This window comes from Bos grunniens, chromosome 18 (genome assembly GCF_055505025.1).
Source record: "Bos grunniens cultivar Pamir isolate PY7600 chromosome 18, Bosgru_T2T1.0, whole genome shotgun sequence".
In the NCBI taxonomy this organism is placed as follows: Eukaryota; Metazoa; Chordata; class Mammalia; order Artiodactyla; family Bovidae; genus Bos; species Bos grunniens.
This window is the reverse complement of record NC_141182.1, coordinates 31,747,043-31,764,540: the sequence shown is the minus strand read 5'-3', so window position 1 is coordinate 31,764,540 and position 17,498 is coordinate 31,747,043. Positions and strand designations below refer to the sequence as shown.

The window sequence follows — 17,498 nt, the reverse complement described above, 5'->3', positions numbered from 1 at the left end:
GTGGACTGGTTGGATGTCTTTGATTCCAAGGGACTCTTAAGAGTCTTCTCCAACACCACAGTTCAAAAGCATCAATTCTTCCGCACTCAGCTTTCTTTATAGTTCAACTCTCACATTCATACATGACCACTGGAAAAACCATAGCCTTGACTAGACGGACCTTTGTTGGCAAAGTAATGTCTCTGCTTTTTAATATGCTGTCTAGGTTGGTCATAACTTTCCTTCCAAGGAGTAAGCGTCTTTAATATCATGGCTGCAATTACCATGTGCAGTGATTTTGGAGCGCAGAAAAATAAAGTCAGCCACTGTTTCCACTGTTTCCCCATCTATTTCCCATGAAGTGATGGGATTGGATGCCATGATCTCAGTTTTCTGAATGTTGAGCTTTAAGCCAACTTTTTCACTCTCCTCTTTCGCTTTCATCAAGAGGCTTTTTAGTTCCTCTTCACTTTCTGCCATAAGAGTGGTGTCATCTGCATATCTGAGGTTATTAATATTTCTCCTGGCAATTTAGATTCCAGCTTGTGCGTCTTCCTGCCCAGAGTTTCTCATGATGTACTCTGCATATAAATTAAATAAGTAGGGTGACAATATACAGCCTTGATGTACTCCTATTTTAATACTCCTTAACTATTCCTATTTTAAATCAGTCTGTTGTTCCATGTCCAGTTCTAACTGTTGCCTCCTGACCTGCTTACAGGTTTCTCAAGAGGCAGGTCAGGTGGTCTGGTATTCCCATCTCTTGAAGAATTTTCCAGTTTATTGTGATCCACACAGTCAAAGGCTTTGGCATAGTCAATAAAGCAGAAATAGATGTTTTTCTGGAACTCTCTTTCTTTTTCAATGATCCAGCAGATGTTGGCAATTTGATCTCTGGTTCCTCTGCCTTTTCTAAAACCAGCTTGAACAACTGTAAGTTCATGGTTCACGTATTGCTGAAGCCTGGCTTGGAGAATTTTAAGCATTACTTTACTAGCATGTGAGATGAGTGCAAATGTGTGGTAGTTTGCAATTCTTTGCCCTTGCCTTTCTTAGGGATTGGAATGAAACTGTCCTTTTCCAGTCCTGTGGCCACTGCTGAGTTTTCCAAATTTGCTGGCATATCATCTTACAGGATTTGAAATAGCTCAACTGGAATTCCATCACCTCCCCTAGCTTTGTTCGTAGTGATGCTTCCTAAGGCCCACTTGACTTCACATTCCAGGATGTCTAGCTCTAGGTGAGTGATCATACTATCGTGATTATCTGGGTCATGAAGATCTTTTTTGTAAAGTTCTTCTGTGTATTCTTGCCACCTCTTCTTGATATCGTCTGCTTCTGTTAGGTTCATACCATTTCTGTCCTTTGTAGTGCCCATCTTTGCATGAAATATTCCCTTGCTATCTCTAGTTATCTTGAAGAGATCTCTAGTCTTTCCCATTCTATTGTTTTTCTCTATTTCTTTGCTTTGATCATGAGGAAGGCTTTCTATCTCTCCTTACTATTCTTTGGAACTCTGCACTCAAATGGGTATATCTTTCCTTTCTCCTTTGCCTTTCACGTCTCTTTTTCTCAGCTATTTGTACAGCCTCTTCAGATGACTGTTTTGCCTTTTTGCATTACTTTTTCTGAGGATGGTCTTGATCACTGCCTCCTGTACCATGTCATGGACCTCCGTCCAAAGTTCTTCAGGTACTCTGTCTAATGAGATCTAATTCCTTGAATCTATTTGTAACTTCCACTGTATAATCATAAGGGATTTGATTTAGATCATATCTGAATGCTCTGGTGGTTTTCTCTAGTTTCTTCAATTTAAGTATGAATTTGACAATAAGGTGTTCATGGTCTGAGCCACAGTCAGCTCCTGGTCTTGTTTTTGCTGACTGTATAGAACTTCTCCATCCTTGGCTGCAAAGAATATAATCAATCTGATTTTGGTGTTGACCATCTGGTGATGTCCTTGTGTAGAGTCTTCTCGTGTTGTTGGAAGAGAGTGTTTGCTATGACCAATGCATTCTCTTGGTAAAACTCTGTTATGCTTTGCCCTGCTCATTTTGTACTCCAAGGCCAAATTTGCCTGTTATTCCAGGTATCTCTTGACTTCCTATTTTTGCATTCCATTCCCATTTAATGAAAAGGACACCTTTCAGGGTGTTAGTTCTAGAAGTCTTGTAGGTCTTCATAGAACCGTTCAACTTCACTTTACTGGCTGGAACTTTGACTTGGATTACTGTGATACTGAATGTCCTATATTTGTCAGTCAGTGGTATTTATATCCAATGATATTATTATGCATATAAGATTCTAAACAATGAGGTGGTCCATAAAATTATTCTCTGCTTCTCAGTTAATTCTTTAGTAAAGCAGGGAAATATTAAAAACATATCAAATAGTTTATGATATGCATTTACATAATAAGCAGCAGCTGCTATTATTAATTTATGATTGTTTTTTCTCTGTTTTGGGCCCCGTGACCTCAAGGACACTGGTTTAACCAATTCTCTATTTCCTATGTCTATCACAATTCCTTGATAACCTTGAAAAATCTTGCTATATATCATATGTGCCATTTCTAACAAATGTAAGGTGAAATCCTCAGGTATTTTTCTTAGAAAGTTTTAGAAATCATAAAATTGATGGAAGTGACTTAAAAAGTGATGGGCCTAAGTAGGTGCTCAGTAAATATGATTTATAATTATTACCCTTAATCTTTCTCTCTAGTGTACCATTTTTCTTATGTGTTATTAAAATGGATAATTGGTACCAGATATTTATTTGATTGTCTATTATTCAGCCCTAAAGGGACTTGATGATAGGTCTCTAGTTTGAGTAGGGAAAGTATTGCAGGAAAACTATCATATATTCTTAAAATACTCATTGGAAAGTTATCTACCCGATCTCACTTTAGTGTCAAGGTGCTTTATATATTATTCAATAATGACTACAGTTAGTAGTTTAGGTTCAAAGAAACTAAATCACAGGCTCAAATGAGAATAGTCAAGTCACGATTTGAACCTTAGTCTCTCTTTCTTTGAAATGCTTCCTCTCTCCAGGATTTCGTACTTCCTCTGGGTTTGCCATCTGTTTTCATAACATCTGCCCAGGTATTGCTAGTGCAATTGTTCACATAGTACAAGGAATATATGGGCAAGTGGTCCTAGATTTCTTTGTTAATTACATTTTCCTTATCTCTTAGGTATCCTGCCAAGGCTTTGACTCATCCAGGTGATGACCTTTTGAGAAACACAGACTTTAGTCTGCCAGTTCCTAAGTAGCCATCCTAATGAATAACTCATGGACAGCCTGTGGCTTCACAGGGACTGGAATGAGAATGGGCAAAATGTATGACTTAATAGAATGTGTCTAGTAAATGAGCTAATTGAAGTATGTCATTTAGTTATCAGGGGCATTCAATTTTTCTTTTTGGTTTGAGTTCTCCAGTAAAAAAAAGGAAAAAGAAAAAGATAAACCATGCCATTTTTGTTTGTTTTGTTTGCCAATGCATATTTTAGAAAAACATCTTCTGAGGAAGGTGATATCAATGTGCTTATTAGGACTTTGTAAAATAGATGATAAAATCAGGGACATGAAAAAGAGAGCCTTGGGAAGATACTGAATAATCTCATAAAACCACCAGTCCACATCAGGAGAGGTGGGCTTGACCACTGGGGCAACTGTTGAGATGTTGACATTTTGGGAGCTCTCAGTTTTGTGCCTTGACATCTATCTGCATGACAGTTTTATGCATCTTACTTTCTGTACATGACAGGTGTTTTTTTTTTTTTTTCTTTTTCTTAATATGATGGAAAGGATAGCACCTGACAATTCTTAGTAGTATACCTTTAACCTCTTTTTCCTATGTCCAATAATAAGTCTGGGAAGGGAGTTATCGGCACAGCCCATGTCTATTTCTAGGGCAAAGTGGTCAGTGGGAATCAGGATGATTGACCTAATTTGTATAAGGTGATCATTTATGAGCTAAGCAACTAGGAAATGGGGTCATGCAAGTTCCTACCTAGTCCTACCTGAAGATTATATGGACCAGGTGGGGAGAAGTCACGAGAGTGGTATCTGACAATAGGAGCAAGGTGGCAATGGCAGTGTAGGGATCACTGGGGTAAGAGGACTATATGCCTTATCTTCCCCATCCCTGCTGTGTGCCCAGACAAAGCTGTGGCTCATTCAGTAAGACTGCTAACTTTCAGGACCGTGGCTACTTCTCTCCGCTGAAGAGCAGTTTCCCAAATTGCAAGTGGGGAAACCAAGATTCAGTAATGAGCTTGAACACTTGGAGCATCACAGCTAGTGAGTATTCTGGGTTCTTTTATATACATCAGTGGTTACAAACAAGGTATAATTTAGAGAACTTCAGCAAATTGTCTGTGTTTAGCAATAATGTACTTCTCAAAATCCTAGAATGTTATCAATGAATTTTAAAACCAATATCAGGGTATGAAGGAAAATAGTGACTTCAGGTACTCTAATTTTAGCTGCCCATTTACATTTCACATAACCTAACAAGGGTCACTAACCTATGCTGGTGGGAAAGTACACCAAACTAAAATCTTCTAACACTTTAAAAATGTTCTTCTTTTTTGCATAAATGCTTTATAAGTGTAAAATGAATACCATATAAAAGTGAAAGCTCTATATAATGTGTGTTTTCTCCAATTGGTTCATCTTTCTTAATTTTTTTCACCTCTCTGAGTTCATATATGTGCACTGTCTGGCCCCTTTCTGTTTGAATCTATATGCTCAGAACCCATTTTGAAGAGTTCTTCTTCCAACTTGAGTGTGAATGCTTCCAGTAACAACTTCTCTACATCCATACTCAGACTTCTACATTATCAAATGGTCTTAATTAGTAGTGAACCATTCCTTATATTGATATGAATCTGCCACCTTTTAACTTTCTAATAATGATCGTTGTTCTCCTTTCTATGGCCATCAGGAAGGATCTTTTTCTCCTGAATATGGAATGCAATAGAATGTTTGAAGCTATCCCTGCCTTTCTGCTTGACAGCATAGCTACCCTATGCTTAATTTTGCAGACCTTTCAAGCTTTGCTGTTTTTCCTGATAAAAACTTTCATTGAATATGTTTCCCTCTATCCTACCTTAACCTTTAGGGCTTGAAACTATCATCACACCATTGTCACAATGTAGTCAATGTCTGCTTCTCCAGTAAACTATATACACCAGGTAAGGACAGGGACTTCTCTCCTTTCCACTATGGTTACTAAATGCCTATTGCAGTCCCTAATATATTGGAATTATTCATTGAATGTTTTGATGAACAAATGAAGAGTAGCTCTTCATTAGCATTGTGAATAGGTCACCTATCACCCAAGTGAGAAAATGTTAATGTTAATGTAAATATTAAATTGGAAACAAATGCTATATTTGTTGAAAACTTTCTAGTCTATATGTAAAATTGAACTAAATCTTGAAAATATGTTAGTTATTCAAGGGTACACTTTTGTATTTCTCCAATCTGAGGGAGAAAGCTGAGTTGAATTCTACTTTCAACATTCCACTTTCTTCTCTTGGGCTTTTCACAAACAAATCATGGCTGCATTTTGCTTCTGTCAATATTGGTATAAACTCAGTAAATTCCTTCTCTTCACTTGCCCCTCATGTACCATCAACTGCATTTCCTTCTGAGAGTTCTACTAAAATTTTCTGCATCTCTTCATCCCACTGCTGCTGATTTTGAAAGATAAGCTAAGGTGAAGATGGCTTGAATCAAATCCAGTTCTGATGATGCAACTTTATCATATATGGTTTAAAAATATAATCTTGAAGAACATTTGACTTTCATTCTCCCATGCTTTGATGGCTCAGTAAGACCTGAAGGCGAAAAGTCTTGCATCCCACTCTGAAAGTCTTCATTAACCTTATAAAATTGCATTAATTGCATGTTTATTTGTGTGATTATTTGAATTGTCTGCTTCCTCCACTAGACAGTTTCATATCCTCTAAGGGGGCATGGACCATACCATATCTATTTTAATCTCACTCCACCTGCAGCCACTAAGGGATAAGGAGTTCAGGAAAAAATGTACTGAATGGGTAAACTGTAATTCCCAATTCATGAGTTTGTAGAAAAATTCCCTTTTGCAGCCTCTTTTTTAGTTCTCCTTGCATGCCATCTATGAGGTCCTTTTGCTCAGCCATTTAACTTAACTCAGGAAAAAACACTTTACTAGCTGATTCACTTTCTAGAAATTCCTTTTTTCAGTTCATAATTTCTAGGTCTCTAATTTCAGTTAATTCTAAAAGGTTCAAACTTTCTCCATTTATATGAATTTGTCCTAAATATCTGACAGGGCTGTATGATAACCCTGCCATAGACTCTAACACTGTACTGTGCTTAGTTGCTCAGTCCTGTCCGACTCTTTGTGACTCTATGGACTGTAGCCCACCTGGCTCCTGTGACCATGGAGATTCTCCAGGCAAGAATACTGGAGTGGGTTGCCATGCCCTCCTCCAGGGATCTTCCCAACCCAGGGATCAAACCCAGGTCTCCCATTTTGCAGGTAAATTCTTGAGCATCTGAGCCACCAGGGACATTTTCAGGCAGTTACCCATTTATTTGTTTCTCTCCCCCACCTCCCTTCTCCATGAAAAAAAAAAAAAAAACCTTGAGAATAGGGAACCCTTTCTTATTCAGTACTCTAAACACTTAAAACAGTCCTTTGAGAAGTTCACCTTGTGGACGAGTGCTAAGTCACTTCAGTCGTGTCTGACTCTTTGCGACTCTATGGACTATAGCCCGCCAGGCTTCTCAGTCCATGAGATTCTCCAGGCAAGAATACTGGAGTGGGTTGCCATGCCCTTATCCAGGGGATCTTCCGGACCCAGGGATCGAACCTCTGTCTCTTGAATTGGAGGCAGATTCTTTACCACTGAGCCACTGGGGAAGCCCAATATAGTAATGAAAGTGAATGCTTAAATTTGCAAAAAAAAAATGTTTTAGTTTATAGATAATTTTATTTTCTTCTTCCCTCGTAAATACTTCAATGAATTCTATCCTTTGAAGGTAAAAATAACAACATACTTTCTCTTTGTCAATATTCCTTGTCTTTTTTTGGTTTGACAAATGCAGCACATCATACAGGTGTAGTTGTAGAGAAAGACTGAAGGGAACCGGGGGGTGTCTTTCACAGGAGGCAGCCCATCAGGCAGCAGGTAGCCATTTCTGGTAAGAAGATGTCTGTGCTACAAAGACTACAACTGAACATTTCCATAGTAATTCCTACTCAACTATAATGTGATATAACATGTACCTCGGCATTCTGGAGAACAAGTTTCTAGCAAAAAGGATGTATTATGTTTTAGTGATCTTTAAAGTGGTATGTGTGTGTGTGTGTGTGTGTGTGAGAGAGAGAGAGAGAGAGAGAGGAAGGGAGGGAGAGAGGGAGACGGAAATTTTAACTGATAGTTTTGATTTTCCGTAACTCTTAGATTGTTGACAAGCAATTCAAATTTGGGGAAATGTTGTATAATAAGTATATTCAATTTACATAATAATCCTATATAATAGTATGGTCATTCCAAACCATCTTCCATGAGCAAGCTTCTGAAAAAACTACTCAATATATCTTATCTTCTTTTTCTCATTGTTCATTAAAGTGTCTGGCATGAGGTCCACTCTGATTTCAGACTAGAAGTAATTTATTCAACCTGCAATAGAGATTAATACAATAGAATCTAATATATTCAATATTTGAGAATACATAACCTAGAGAATAAACAATCAAATAATCTTGTGAGTTAATATAGTCATCATCACCATTGTTGGAAATCTTCCGTTTCTCTGTAGTAATACTCAATCTGACTTCAAAATCCAAGGACAATTGAAAAGCACCATTACTTTTGCATTTAGTAGTGTTAACTTTAAATCAGACAACTACCTGCCTGTATGAGTGAGGAAAATCAATTAACCTCTCTCAGGAAAGGCTTCCTGGTTAAAAATTAGGCCAAAGATTCTTTTGTCACCTCCATCTCCAGGTAGTTAAGGAGCAAATTAGATAATTCTAAATGAGAAGTTTTCTGCAGCATGAAGTGTCATGCAAATACAGGCTATGATAACATCTCTCTGAAAACAATAACATAGGGCATGAGCAGGGATCGCTGGATTGTCCCATCTGCCTGCTCAGAGTGCTAAACCTAAACTCCACTGCATTTGTTTTGTTGTATCCATTGCAGCCACATTTGAAAACTCGTTGCTCCTTGAATACTTCACACATTTCCACGTGTCCATGTCTTTCTATACGCTTTTCCTTTGCCTAAATATTCTGTTTAATCTTTACCACTGATCCACTCTGTTAACTTCTGCTCTTCTTCCAAATCTGTCTTTCTTTGCTGCTCTTTAAGTATGTCATCCAATCCCACCCCCGCGCATCCAGAGTTGCCACAGCTGCTCCCCGTTTCTGCTTGGAAAGATGTTGTCTATTCCTTCACCAAATCAATTATTTGCAGTTATTTATTTATACATCGGATTCCCCAGCTATTACATCAGGATTTTAATGGAATGGGACAAGTCCTAACAGCCATAATGAATTAAATACCTAATCTGTGTTAGGCAACATATGCACATAATTATGTCCTATTTTTAGAAACAACTCAGCTCCATAAATCTTATAGGAAGTAAATAACTCCAGTGATATTGAAATTGGCACTTAGGTGCTATTTTTTTTTTTTTTGAAAGCTCAGTAAAAAGAGTTTTTCTGTGTAATTTCTGAGTGCCAGGGAACTCCAGGTTCGTTCTGGGCAGACACCATACTTGGCACTCTCCATCTTCTTCCCAACTGTTTGCGTATATCCTAGACATTCCCTCAAATAGTGATCATTGACTGTTGATGATGTGTGTCACTTCTTTATTCAGGATTCAGGACTTGAAATCAAATCATGATATTGACATGTCTTGCTAGGCTATAGATTTCTTTAGTGCCTTGTCTGTACATTGTCAACATAGCAGATGTCACAGCTCATAGCTGTTTCTTGTCCCCTGGCCTTTCTGCTTATGTGTGGTTTATCAGGATTAGCTTGACCAAAGGTTGTAGTTCTTTGGAAGTCAATTGCTCCATTATGTGTATGTTTCTCTAAAACACACAGTATAATTATAATTTTGTATAAGGAAACAAGAAATTTTCTCTGTATCTTAAAGTAATGATCTGCATGTTCTTAGGAATGGTCTTTTAGTCTGGATCCAGGGAATCATAGATGACTTTTGGGGTTCTAGAAGCCTATGAAACTTGAAACTGAATCATTGCTTTTTTGGCAAGGTACACATTTATATTTCTCTGAAAACAGTAGCCTCATTTTTTTATTTAATTAATTAATTTATTTTACTTTACAATATTGTATTGGTTTTACCATACATTGACATGAATCTGCCATAAGTGTACATGTGTTCCCCATCCTGAACCCCCTTCCCACCTCCCTCCCCATCAGATTTCATAGGACTTATTCAAAGAGAAAGGTAGAGGAAGAAATATTTATGACAGTATTATTGTTTTAACTTCAAACTGGAAATAATCCAAATATGTATCAGTACTTAAATGGATAAACAAAATGAGGTATATCTATACAATATAATATAGTTGGATATTAAAAAAAAACCATAGATGTGCACAACATGGACAAAGTTCAACAGCATGCTAAATGAAAGAAATCAGACACACACACACAAACTATTTACTTTATGGGTCCATTTATATGCAATTTTGGAAGAGGCAAAATTATAGAGATAGAAAGCATATCAGTGGTTGCTTGAAGTTGGGGTGAGAGTGGGGATTGACATTCAAATAGACATGAAACACTTTTTTTGGAGTGATGGAACTGTTATAAAACTGGGTATTGGCTATGTATTAGTACAAATTTACTGAATATGAATTTACTCTCTCTATATACACATGCAATGGGTGAATTTTAGGTATATAAATTTCATCTTAAGCAGTTAATTTAAGAAGATAAGACAAGAACTAGAATTTTGGAATGCATTTCCTCTTTATATCTAATAATCAGCTTACAAAGTTACAGGTCCACCAATATTAACATTTTTTGGCAAATAAATTTAGAAATCGATACGTATGTCAATAAGACTGAGAAAAATCATTTAAAGACTACAGTCACTGTGAAAATGTCACTACTTATGGAAAATGCAAAAACCTAGAATAAGAGAAGTTTACCATTTTAAATATCTCTCTCTCTCTCTCTCACACACACACACACACACACTATGTATGGTGTAATGAAATCTATTCACATTATAGCAAAAGATTTAAATGTATTTAAGATAGGATGCAGAACTTAGAGAATAATAGTCTTGACACTAGACATTCAGATCATGGCGTAAGTTTAATTATAATATTATAGTATTATAATAATATATATTCTATGTGCCAGGTACTGTTGTAAGTAGTTTATGTACATTATCCCAATCAAAATTTACAATAATAGTGTACATTATTGCTTCTATTCTCCAAATGTTATATTTTCAGAAATTGAGTTTCAAAAGGGTAAAAGTAATTTTGGCTACAATTATATGAACCTTTGGTGTTCAGCTGTTTTTATATTCCAACTCTCACATCCATATATGACTACTGGAAAAACCATAGCTTTGACTAGTCAGAACTTTGTCAGCAAACTAACGTCTCTGCTTTTTAATATGCTGTCTACGTTGGCCATGAAATGAAAAGACACTTGCTCCTTGGAAGAAAAGTTATGACCAACCTAGACAGCCTATTAAAAAGCAGAGACATTACTTTGCCAAGAAAGGTCTGTCTGGTCAAAGCTACGGTTTTTCCAGTAGTCATGTATAGATGTGAGAGTTGAGTTATAAAGAAAGCTGAGCACCAAAGAATTGATGCTTTTGAACTATAGAGTTGGAGAAGACTCTTGAGAGTCCCTTGGACTGCAAGGAGATCCAACCAGTCCATCCTAAAGGAAATCAGTCCTGAATATTCATTGGAAGGACTGATGTCGAAGCTGAAAACTCCAATACTTTGGCCACCTGATGTAAAGAATTGACTCATTTGACAAGACCCTGATGCTGGGAAAGATTGAAGGCAGGAGGAGAAGGGGCCGACAGAAGATGAGATGGCTGGATTGCATCACCAACTTGATGGACATGAGTTTGAGCAAGCTCTGAGTGTTGGTGATGGACAGGGAGGCCTGACGTGCTTCAGTCCACGGCGTCACAAAGAGTTGGACACGACTGACTCAACTGAACTGATATGAACCTTTGGAGCGAACTTCAAAGTCCCTGCATATAACCTCAGTGTAACTCATTACCTTATCACCTTCTATAATAAATTATGGTATATATAATATATACCACTAAGTATGCATACCATGCTAATTGGTACTAGAGGAAGTTGGACTTCCTACTGGAAAAGAAATGCAACAAAAGAATCATACAGTATCAAACTTTAGTCCTGTATTCACAATTCTCAAGCACTCATTGTTAATATCAGCTACTATCATGGAAGCTTTGCTTGAGGTATTACCACTACTTCTTTTTTTTGGCCTTTTGAAACTCTTTTTTTTTTTTGATGCTATATTTTTTTTTTATTTTATTTTTTAACTTTACAATATTGTGTTGGTTTTGCCATATATTTCTTTAACACATTTGTCTCAAAATAGACCAGTCTCCCACCCACCTTCTGTTTGAGTTAGCTTATATCTTTCAAAAAGACTAGCTAACTCAGGTTCCTCTCCAAGAAACTAGAACTAAAGGGAGGATTAAGACATGGTGATTTGTGGGAAGTAAATTTTCATTTCAGGCCCCAAAGTTGTCTCTTCCACCAAAGGGGATGAGGATAGCTTCAAATGTATCCTTTTTCCTGTTCAGGATTATCTCTGTGACTAGGACAAGCAGGACCTGTGACCTCTGCTAAGCCGGGCATAGGACCAAAGTACTGTCATATTTTATAAACAGACTAACCACCAGCGTAAAGCATCTACTAACTTTTTTCCTTAAAATTAAGTGATAGAGAGGGGAGGAGAGAATCAGATAAGCTAGTCTAAGAAAATACTTGTCGGTTTTTTTTTTTTTTCCTCCATTTGGTTAACTAAATCCTTTTCCCTTGGGCTAAAAGTTGTCTCATTAAGAAGGCATCGGTGTATTGACAGTTATAAACAATATTAGTTGTGCTTGTCAGTGATCCATGCTGTCCCAATTACCATTACTCTAAAAAGATTTCAGTCACAAGTCATCCTTTATTCAAAGAATAGATCAAAACAAGCTTGCAATTAGATGTGTAATTTTAGAGCGTCTTTTTACATTAACGCATTACTGTGTCTTCTGATAAATGTCCCTTTTGGACAAGAGCAAATAGCATGAGCTTTCCTCATTAATAACTGATTCTCTTTAAAATTCTTTAATGTCCAGAATGAGATGATCATGTCTCAAAAGAATTAAATACCTCTATTCTTCATTGCAGTTAAGCTGAATGTAGCATGATGGAGGAACACTATTATCTGAGTTGCAATTAGGGTACCTGTTCAAGTTGTGACAGATAAAGGTAAATGTAATCAAAGAACAATTAACAAGTAATTATACTGTTACTACCTAAATTCATGGCTGGAGTGAGCAGAGATCCTGAATTTCAGTCTGTGACAATTTAGGTGAATTATTTATTTTCATTGAATAACTATTGAGGAAAGCAAATGAGGCAAGGACAGATATCATCCATTTATCTGACAAAGCTAAATATAATAGTCAATAGACTATCCACCTAATAGGTGGAAGTCCATTTGGAAAAGATTATTTACATAACTGTTCTCTTGGAAAATAATTACGCAGTAAGAAAGTTTTACAAATAATGTTTTAAATTATAAATTAGCAGTTTTATTATTAAAAAAAAAAAAAAAAAAACTAAGTTGGTGTAGCCAATACGCCATTTGACTTCCACCTTTTTGGTACTTATGACATTGCTTCTGAACCTTGAAACAATCTTACTCTTTATGAACTATAGATTACTTTTTGTTTCTACAGGGTCTAAAAGTTTGTCTTGTGCATAGTGCTTGGTGACAGTTTGTTGAACAACTGGACTGTGTAACTACTGCCCCAGTTAGACTTCAGGTGTTGACTTCTCTACCATTCCATTTGGAATGTTGTTGGAAATTCTAAGTATTCTGTCATGGGGTTTACAACTTGGCAAGGTCAAATTAATACATATATAGTTAACACTTCAGTGGTATATTCCTCAGCTGAGAATTTGTTCCTCAGTAGATGTTTATTGAACCCCTGGTATGTTCTAGATCCTGGAATAGCTATGTTCTTGTATCACATGTAATCCTTAGAGACACCTTGTAGTAGGCTTTCTCACCTCTTTTTTATGCTGAGGAATGAGGCTCAGAGAGGCAGCATTGATCAGGGAAAAGCAAAGGGTTTTTGATTCCATCCAACCTGATTCAAATTCTGACTCATGTATGGATTAAACTGTTATTTACATCTGTGATGGTGAAGTGAAGTGAAGTGAAAGTCACTCAGTCATGTCTGACTCTTTGCAACCCCATGGACTATAGATTCCATGGAATTCTCCAGGCCAGAATTCTGGAGTGGGTAGCCTTTCCCTTCTCCAGGGAATCTTCCCAACCCAGGGATCGAACTTAGGTCTCCCACATTGCAGGTGAATTATTTACCAGCTGAGCCACGAGAGATGGTGGGTTTTAACCAATTGTAATATGGAGGCAGTAAGGAGGTTGCTACTGGCTTATAAATCCTGTATTCATAGTGTTCAGTACAGAACACAACTCATGGTAAGCATTTAATACATTGAGGATTTTTATATTACTGTTGTTTTCTTGTAGTGATAATAAAGATATTAATCATAATGATAGCTGATGAGTTTGCTTCCCAAAAACATGATGTTAGACGTGAATCATAATAATATCTCTTACACTTATTGTTAGACACCAACGCCAGTGATATTTTTACTTTAAATTGTCACTCATTTATGAGATTAGTGAAAAACAGCATACACAAACACACTCACAAACACACAAACCCACATGGGTGTGCATAAAGGATAATAGAAAATATCTGAACTTGGCCAAGTAACCAAAAGAAGAACACAGAATGTATTTCCTGAATCAAATAGATTCAGAAAATAAATAGTTTAGGCCACTCTAGGAAATAATCAATCTCTCAGTCATGTCCGATTCTTTGCGACTTGGTGGACTGTAGCCCACTCTGTTCCTCTGTCCGTGGGATTCTGCAGGCAAAAATAATAGAGTGGGTTGCCATTCCTTTCTGCAGGGTATCTTCCCCACCCAGGGACTGAACCCTCTCCTGCATTGCAGGCAGATTCTTTACCAGTCTAGGAGACACAAATACACACACACACACACACATATGAAAGTTTTTTATAGAATTAAAGGAACTCCTACTTTTGTCCTGGCACATTGTAGATACATGGTAAGGAATGCATAGTGTAGTAAAGGGTAGTGTATATTAATCAAGTAATAAAATAAATTCATGTAAAATCTCAGTGACAACAAACACACACACATACTATATGTGTGTGTATATATATATATATATATATATATATATAATTGTTTTACTTGTAAAAGGATGGTATTAAGACAGCATGAAGTTTAAAACAGGTGTTTACAAACTAGACAGACCAGGAAGGGAATGCAATAATGATCTAATATTCCATCTGAGATCTGAGGTGAACAGAAGCTAGCTCATTGAAGAGAGGAAAGCAAGATCTGTGCAAGAAAATGAATTTGTAAATATCATTGTTCAGTAGTTCTGTGAAATTTATGAGTTATGTTATTTCTTGAGTGGAAAAGAAAAGAAAGAGGAAGCTGGTGTATTTGAATCTGGAAATAGCAGTAGAGCTTAGCCCTTCTTGTTTTTACTCTTTTTCTCTATGTATTTTCACCATTTTGAGTTCTATTTACACTGCCTTTTTTTTTTTTTTTTTTAGCAATTTCTAGTGTCCTTTTAATGTCTACTGTTTTGAATTTTTCTCTTTAGTCTAGGTCTGTTGCCTTACTATTCTATTGCTGTATGGATGCCCAGTTTGGCATCTCATTTTAATTTCTATTACAAAAGCCTTCATATTCTCAATAATTTTCAAAAGTGCCAAAAAACATTTTTGGAAATTTTCATTTCTGTTCTGGATTAATTTTTAAAATTAAAATTTCATCCATCATTTAGAATCTTTAATATTGAAAATGTATTAATCATTTTTATGTGCCTCTCATGGGTTTTTATCTCCTTTTCCTATCCCCTAACTTTTTTTTTTTTTATCTTCTTATTCTTTGAATAGCCCTGAGAAGCATCTGAACATTTTTCTTAGTTGTGTCTAAGGTATGGTGCTACTATTTTCTCATGCGTCCTCACTGTCTTTCATTCTAGAATTATCAGTACACTAGAAAATCAGGTCAAAAATTTTTCAGAGAAGCATCATAAATCTTGTTTCTGGTTTAATTTAATTTTAAAAACTTGCTTAATATGTCTCTATTTTTTAAGTCTGCTTAACAGATGTAAAATATATCTTCTCCCTTCTTTAACTGACAGGGATATTTTCAAGGCTAGTGGCATAGTGTTGAGGAAGAAATATCAGTTGGATAAAGAAATGAGTGATAAATATCCAAATGGGGCTAACCTCTCTCTCTCTCTCTCTCTCTCTCTCTCTCACACACACACACACACACACACACGCATTCTCAGTCACACCTTTCATCAACCTAAAATTTATTACTGTGTTTTTGTGTGCATGTGGGGGTGTATAGATGTTAATTAACTCATTGCCTATTTTTTTTTAATCAACTTTTAAATTTTTTTTGTTTTGAATTATCATGATTGTGAAATTATATATCATGATTGTTAAAATTTCTGTCATTAAAAAGTCTTTTTTCAAAGTAAGACTTTGAAATAAATATGTCACATTTTGTTAGCCATTTAAGGTTTAACATTTTCCTTTAATCTAATGTTTACTGAAATGTATTTTACTGCCTCCTTTCCCCTAAAATCCTAACCAGTTATTTCAATTGCACTTGTCAAAAAACATGTCCTCTCTTGCTGACTAAAAATGTTGGCATTATCATATTCTGAATTCAGTATATCATATAAACAGCTAATTCTATTTCTATACCAGGACTAAAGTATACATGTGGATGAATATGTGTGTTCTCAAATGTATGTTTTGTATTTTTATTACATATATATGGTAAAGCTCTTCTTCTATTAACATATTTTCTTTCTTTTTTTTCCTACCTCCCAATAGGCTATCCATCTGGATTGTTTTTGCCAAATGAGCTTTTCAAATTTGCTAAAGAAGTATCTTTAGGATCTCTTTGAATTCATGTGTCAAGTTGAAAATGCCTTATATCTTTGTAAGAGTGTGCCTTTCCATACATGGATTTTATCCCTCTTTCATGACTCTAGTAATGAAAAATAAGTGAGTAAACCATGATAGATAATTTCTTATGGCCCTGTGTGAAAGGAAGAAAAACTGGACTTGGGCAAAGAAAACTTGCAAAGGATGTGGATTAGATTAAAATGTCATTTCTGTAGTAAATATAGTGAATACTTTGTTAGATATTGAATTTGGATTTTAAGGAGAACCAATAAATATAGTTCTTTTTACTTAAAAACAATTGTCTTGCTCTTAAGATTAACGAAAATTGGTATCAGAGTGAAAATAGAGATCTGGATCTGGTTATTTAACAGAGCAGTTTTTTGTTACTCCCTCTCATTGAGCCTAAATAACAGATGGAGATCTTTAAGAATGACTGGGGAGAAAGCAAATGAAAATCAAGTGGACAATTGCTCATTATGTTGAATAAAGAAAATATTGTAGTAACTGGGGATTTAGGAACCCTTGCACATATAAGATGCATACATGCATAGTAAGAAGGCTTCTAATATAAATTTATTTTTATGGGAATTATATATAAATGGCTTCATTTTGGAGAGTACTTAATCATGTATGGGCTTCCCTTGTGGCTCAGGTGACAAAGAATCTGCCTGCAATGTGGGAGACTTGGGTTCAATCCCTGGTTGGGAAGATCCCCTGGAGAAGAGAAAGGCTACCCACTCCAGTATTCTGGCCTAGAGAATTCCATGGACTATACAGTCCATGGGGTCACGAAGAGCTGGACACGACTCAGCAACTTTCACTTTCACTTTATCATATATACTCATTATATAATATTTTTTATAAAACTACAATATATTTATATAGCATAGTAATAAAGTGAATACACGCAACATAAAAACCTATACATTATTAATATCTTTGGAGATATCACTGTCTTGAACTCTGGCCATATGGAAGCAAGATGTGCAAAATTACATATCATTTTTCCCTGCTGCATATCTGATTCTTCACCTTCTCTATTTCTCTTAAAGTCTATCATCTTCTTTTCTTGTATCATTTACCTACTCTCTGGAATAAGGGATGAAGCAAGGAGTTTGCTGTTTATTCCTCTCATTTCTAAAACTGTGTAATTGTATCCTTTGAGACATCTTTTAAATGAAGTACATAC

General features: G+C 36.0%; 1 long non-coding RNA gene across 1 annotated transcript in view; it reads left to right on the top strand.

Annotated features, from left to right (window-relative positions):
* The window catches only part of LOC147353358 (uncharacterized), a 38,056-nt gene extending 21,452 nt beyond the window's left edge, over positions 1-16,604 (top strand). Inside the window, exon 2 of the long non-coding RNA XR_015145045.1 lies at positions 16,235-16,604. This is a non-coding gene — a long non-coding RNA (uncharacterized LOC147353358). The remainder of the gene's footprint in view (positions 1-16,234) is intronic.
* The last annotated feature ends 894 nt before the right edge of the window (positions 16,605-17,498 follow it).